This window comes from Nicotiana attenuata, chromosome 6, assembly GCF_001879085.1.
Source record: "Nicotiana attenuata strain UT chromosome 6, NIATTr2, whole genome shotgun sequence".
Lineage (NCBI taxonomy): Eukaryota > Viridiplantae > Streptophyta > Magnoliopsida > Solanales > Solanaceae > Nicotiana > Nicotiana attenuata.
The window spans coordinates 94966943-94973969 of NC_031994.1; positions in this window are offsets into that span (position 1 = coordinate 94966943).

The window sequence follows — 7027 nt, forward strand, 5'->3', positions numbered from 1 at the left end:
CCCGCCCCGCCCTGCCCCGCTTGAACCCGCCCCGCCCTACCCCGCTTAAATTTTTTACTATTATTTTTTCTATAACAAACTAGTTTGTGCATGAATTGCAATTATAAAAATCAAAAACGGTAGGGACGACATACAAATTAACATTAACTATGCCAGACGCACCAAGTTGTAACCTGCATTAGTTTTATTTTATCTGATAAGTGAGTGGACTAATTATAGCTAATTCACTTATCTGTTTTAAAAAGAACAATCTATCGGAGTACTGATAATGAGACAATGTAATACTCAGAATTTGAAATATAAAATTTACATATTTATAAATTTATAAACTATGTAAAAACAACGACAAGTCACAATGTTTTGTAAATAAATTTTTATAAAATGCATGAAAAATCACAATTTAAGAAAAAATATTTGACTTCCCAAATATTGAACATTGTTGAATAGTAACCGTTATGTTGTTTTTAATACAAAAAATATTAATGAAAACATAAATAATTACAAGATACAAAAATAAGTATACTTTCTTTGGACAGAAACCTAAAATAAAATTGCTAGCTGAAAAAAGAATGTAAAATAGCAGTTGAACCCGCACTTAACCCGTGTCAAACCCGCAACCCGCCCCGCCCCGCTTTTAAAAAATTAAAATGGTTTCAACCGGCCCCGTACCCGCCCCGCACCCGCATAAGAGTAAACCCACCCCGCCCCGCATTAATGAAAATCTGCCCCGCCCCCACCCGCCCCGCCCCATTGCCATCCCTAGTCACAGCAGGTCTTACCGTATTTTCGATGATGAATTCTCCATCACCTCCTTGGGGTGGATACACCGCAGGGTCTTTGTGTTCATCGTGTGTTTCTTGGGCATGATAGTGTTCCCAATCCAAGGGGACAGAATCCATACCAGACTGGCCATGGTGGCCAAAACTTTGATGGACGGAATCGAGCGGCAGACATGTACCGGGCCTTGGAGTGCTGTCAGAAAGGGTACAAATACTTCGAGGGTTGCAATTTGCTGTTGCCGGTTTGGTTGTCAGAACATCTCCAAAGAGGTCAATACCGTCAAGATTTTCCACGAAGGCCGTGTAATGATCATATAGCCTTCCACCATCCCAAGAAAATGACATATATTCCGGACATATTTGCTCAACCTAAGGATGCTGTAGGATGGGTGCAGTTTTCAACAATTTTACTGAGGACCAGGTTCAATGGATGTTCGAGTGGTTCCCTACCGACGAGTTCATCATCAGGTCCAGAGATGTTCCCCACTTCGTATTTATTGGGTAAAGAGGCATAAACCCTTATGCTCCCCTCAGGGTTATGAGACAGGCAGGCAGGAAACAAGTCATACCGCGAGTCGCTAAGATGAGTCACTTCATAGCCGATTTTCAGGGTGACGCCATCCCATATAAGAATGAAGCACAACACATGTGGAACTTGAAGATTATCGTGGAAAACAATACCATCGAGCCGGATCGATATCATGCGGGTCATACATACTTTTAACCCTTATGGTTAGATGGTAACATAGCAGGGATCTTTGGGCCAAGGGTTGGTCCAGGAAACAGGGTCATAGACGAAGTTGCCGAAGCACAGGTGAAATATAACAAATTGCCAAAAGAGTTTGCTAGTCTGAAGCTGAGCATATGGAGCAGCATAAGGGCGACATGGAAATGATCAATGAGTGGAAAGAAAGGGCTGTTAAATTCAGCGAAAGGCTGGAATATTTGGAGTATAGTCTGATTGAATCAGAAGGGAGAATGAGAAAGAGAGTCACCGATTGCCAGAACGTTGAGGGAAACGAAGGAGGGCATTTGGCAAGGGCGTTCTTATAGTTGAACCTGCGCGAACTGGGGAATTGATCGACAAGAGCATCCAGTCTGGAGAGGGGTCCTTCTAGGACCAAATAGATTAGGCTTACTTGCTTTCTAAATGTAATAAGGCCAAATACCATTAGTGACATTATCTTATTTAGTATCGTTTTGGGTCGTCTATTTTTACATTAATGAAATGAGGCAATTATTGGCACTAAATTTCTCCAAATCTATTTGTCGCTAGGCCTACCTAGGGCACAACGGGGCTCCCAAATTAGGACGCGGATACATTCCCGCAATATGTGTTTAAATACTGCAAACTTTTCAGAATTATTACTGACTTGGCTACCTTTTGTTTTTCTTTCTTTCTTTTGATTATTCCCATTCCCCAAAGGTCGGTTCGTTCATACTGGCATCGTCAGCTTATCACACAAGATCAAGGGGCCCTCCACCTTCTCCTCCTCCTAGTCCACCAAAAGGCAAGGGAAAAGCAAAAATGGAAGATTTGAACAGCACCAGAAAGGAAAACAACACACAGGGTGAACATGCAGAAACTTTTGATGGTCGGAGTACTCTGGCCCCAAATGATGCAGTTTCACGGCTCGAACAGAAAATACTGGAACTCCAGGGTGAGCTTGAGCATGTCCGGAATGTGGCAAACCTATCCTTCTCACTTAGCGTCCCAGACATCAGTCATCCAGACACTCAGAACCCCGCGCCACCTCAAAACACACCCAACAAGCGCCCACGAAATCCTCCCGTACCTCACCATTATACAACTCCACCATAAAATCAAACTATCCCACCACAGTACCTGCCAAACACCTACCATACTCCACAAAATACTCCGCCAGTCATTCTTGAACCCCATAATTCCACCAATCATCACCACTATACTTAAATTCCAGGTCACCAAAACAACCCTATATATGTGGAAACCCTACGTCACTCCACTCAACCCATCTCCTATGCACCAGAATCTATTGAGAAGGACATGCTCATTAAGAACCTGGCCGAGGAGCTCAAGAAGTTGACCAGTCGAGTTCAAGGCATAGAAGGAGGCAAGGGGATAGAAGGTCTGAACTATGAAGACCTATGCATACAGCTGGATGTAGAACTGCTAGAGGGTTACAAACCTCCCAAATTCAAGATGTTTGACAGTACAGGTGATCCCAGGGTTCATCTAAGGACCTATTGTGACAAGCTTGTCGGGGTCGGAAAAGATGAAAAGATCTGGATGAAGCTTTTCATGAGGAGTCTTACGGGAGATGCCTTGTCCTGGTACATCAGCCAGGATCCTAAGAAATGGTCCGACTGGGTGAGTATGGCGTCTAATTTCATGGACCGATTCAGGTCCAACACAGAGAATGCACCAGATGTCTTCTACATTCAGAACCTCACGAAGAAGCCCACCGAGACTTTTCACGAATATGCTACTCGTTGGAGGTCAGAAGCGGCCAAAGTCAGGCCAACATTGGATGAGGAACAGATGAACAAGTTCTTTGTTAGAGCACAAGATCCGCAATACTATGAAAGGTCGATGGTTATTGAAAACCATAAGTTCAATGATATCATCAAACTTGGTGAAAGGATCGAAGAAGGCATCAAGAGCGGGATGGTAACAAACTTTGAGGCATTGTAGGCTACTAATAAAGCATTGCAGTCATGGGGTATATCTAAGAAGAAGGACGTGGGAGCAGTAATGGTCGCCCAAGGACCCAAAACTCCATTCGTATACCGAACCTCCCTTCTTGCATATGAAGCACCTCCACCCACATATCAACCGTCACCTCCACCTACAAATCAACCCTCATCCCCCAGATATTCCCAACCAGCCACTGCCTATCACACCTATAATTCCCAACTATCTCATTTTTAGTCACCTCCAACTCGTCAAAACTACCCAAGACCGCGACCTAATTTTGACCGCAGACCACCCAAACAATACACCACCATTGCTGAACCCATCGACCAACTATATGAAAGGTTGAAGGCTGCTGGTTACGTCACTCCCATCCCTGCTGTGGCCATGGAGAACTCATCCCAATGGGTTAACCCGAATAAGACTTGTGCATACCATTTCGGTATGAAAGGGCACACCATTGACGAATGCCGCACATTGAAGGACAAATCCAGACTTTGATTGACAACAAGATCATCCAGGCAAAGGAGGCTACGCCTAATGTCCGCAATAACCCCTTCCCAGATCAGAGGGGTGAAGGTGTCAATGTGATAGAAATGGATGAAGAATGGGATCCGGAGGGATCAATCGGACTTACCAAAGAGGGTGACGACCCCAAGAAACCTGCAGTCACACTCAATCCCATTATAGTGCAGGTGCAGCCGCCAGTGGAGGTCGAGGTAACATCATCAGTCCCGTTTTAAGTTGAGTTAGCAACCTCTGTAGTCGCACCTATTACATTTAAGGTTAAAGTGGCCACTCCGTTTACAGTGACAGTATCAACCACACCACCTTTCAGCACCGAGGCTGTACCATGGGATTATGTGGCCAAAGCAAGAAGAAAAGGAAAAACCAAGATTGGGGAATCTGGTGCCGCACAAGGGATGACTAGGACTGGAAGGGTCTATACACCCGAGCATTTGGGAGAGTCCAGTAAACAGGCCTCTAATAGACCTCCCATTATTGAAACAGGTCCAGATGACCTCTAGAAGAAAGTACAAGCAAGGGAGTATTCAATCATCGATCATCTGAACAAGACTCCTGCTCAAATATCTATCCTGTCGCTGCTACAGAATTCAGAAGCACGCAGGAACACTCTGATGAAAGTATTTAACGAAGCATATGTGCCCAATAACATCACAAGCAGAGAAATGTCTAACATGGTGGCACTGGTATTGGAAAGTCACAAGATCAATTTCCACGAGGATGAGTCGCCGCTTGAGGGTTTGAGTCACAATAAGGCGCTGCATATCACAGTGCAATGCGAAGACTACTTCATTACCAGGGTCCTGATTGATGGAGGATCCAGTCTCAATATTTGCCCATTGACAACACTGAAGAGGTTGGGCAAAGGCCTATACGAGATACGAGAAGGGACCATGAACGTGAAGGCATTTGATGGGTCTTAGAGAGCTACCATCAGGGAAATTAATCTCTGTGTGCAAATGGGGCCTACGTGGTTTGATGTCGAATTTCAGGTGCTGGACATATCTGCATCCTACAATCTGCATTGGGACGACTATGGATACACGCCGCTGGGGCTGTGGCATCAGCTTTGCATCAGGCAATGAAGTTTGAGTGGAACCATCAGGAGGTGATTATCCATGGAGACGGGAGCTACCCCATTTACACCCGTCAGACTATTTCGATGGTCGAGGATAGGAGAAAGATAGGTGGCGAAACTTATCATCATATCGAGCGGGTCAATGCAATCGACAAAGATAAGTGGTGGGATAGCAAGATAGCAAATATGATGAATTGGAGAGGGCATGAGCCTGGCAAAGGTCTGGGCAAAAATCTTCAGGGCATCACCTAGCCAATACAGCCAAAGCGCCATGGTACCACTTTTGGGCTGAGATATCAATACACCTGGCAAGAATACAATGACTGGTCACCACCATGGCAAGGTCCGTACTATCCATTGGAGTAGCCTATACCGCACTTGAGTCAGACCTTCCAATAGGCCAACATCATATGAGGATCAGAGGAGGAAGAAAAACTGACAGCCTTAAGGAACCTGTTCTTGGAGGATGAGGACATCGACTGTTGTGTAATTGTTAAGGAGAAGGAGGAGGAAGGCCCTACCATCCGAGCTGTGGAGAGAGGATCATTCCTCAAGAATTGGACTGTCGGACCATCCAGGGCCCGACGAGTCCCGGGGTAGCAAGGCTGAACAACATTGTTTTGCTTTTCTAAGAAAAATGATTTCCCTTTCTGGCATTTTGTTTTAAATGTTCCGAAAATGTTGTTTAAATTATTCAAAATTGCTTTTCTGCTTTAATGAATCAATATTTATTATTACCATTTTTCTCTCATATCTTTATCTATACAGCATTAGTATATCCTGTCTCGATGAACGAACAACTGTGACATGTAATGAGACAATGCAACAAAAGGATAGAGATTCGGAAAAAGAAGATTTCATACGCGAGGAAATTATCAGAGAAGTAGAAGACTTTGAGAACAAGCCTAAGTCCAATCTGCACGAAACAAAAATAATCAACTTGGGAGACTCTGAAATTGTCAAGGAAACCCGCATTAGCATCCACTTGTAACCATGAGAAAAAGAAGAGTACACACAGTTATTGAAAGGGTATGAGGACATCTTTGCATGGTCATACGATGATATGACCGGGTTATGTACATCAATTGTGGCTCACAAGTTGCCCACAAACCCAGCGTGTCCACCAGTAAAATAGAAACTCAGGAAGTTCAAGCCTGACATGAGTCTTAAAATCAAGGAGGAGGTTACTAAGCAGATCAAGGCCAAGGTCCTCAGGGTGGTCGAATACCCAACTTGGCTAGCCAACATCGTGCCAGTTCCAAAGAAGGATGGGAGGGTTAGGGTCTGTGTTGATTATCGGGATCTCAACAGGGCCAGCCCAAAGGATGATTTCCCGCTTCCAAACATACACATCCTAATCGACAATTGTGCCAAGCATGAACTCCAGTCGTTCGTGGATTGTTTTACCGGTTACCATCAGATTTGGATGGACGAAGAGGACGCTGAGAAAATGGCTTTCATTACACCATGGGGAGTATACTGTTATAAGATGATGCCATTCGGTCTAAAGAATGCTGGGGCCACCTACATGAGGGCTATGACTACCATTTTTCATGACATGATACATAAGGAGATCGAGGTATATGTGGATAACATCATCATCAAATCCAAGAAGGCCACATATCATATAGCCGATTTGAGAAAGTTTTTCGACAGAGTGCGGAGATACAACTTGAAACTAAACCCCGCAAAATGTGCATTCGGGGTTCCTGCCGGAAAGTTACTTGGGTTCATTGTCAGCCGCCGTGGGATAGAACTGGATCCGTCAAAAGTCAAATCCATCCAGAGGCTACCGCCGCTGAAGAATAAGAAAGATGTAATGAGTTTTCTAGGGCGGCGAAACTACATCAGCCGATTCATAGCCCAGTCCACAGTTATATCTGAGCCGATTTTCAAGATGTTTAAAAAAAATGCTACAACTAGTTGGATCGAAGATTGTCAAAAGGCTTTCGACAAGATCAAGGAGTACTT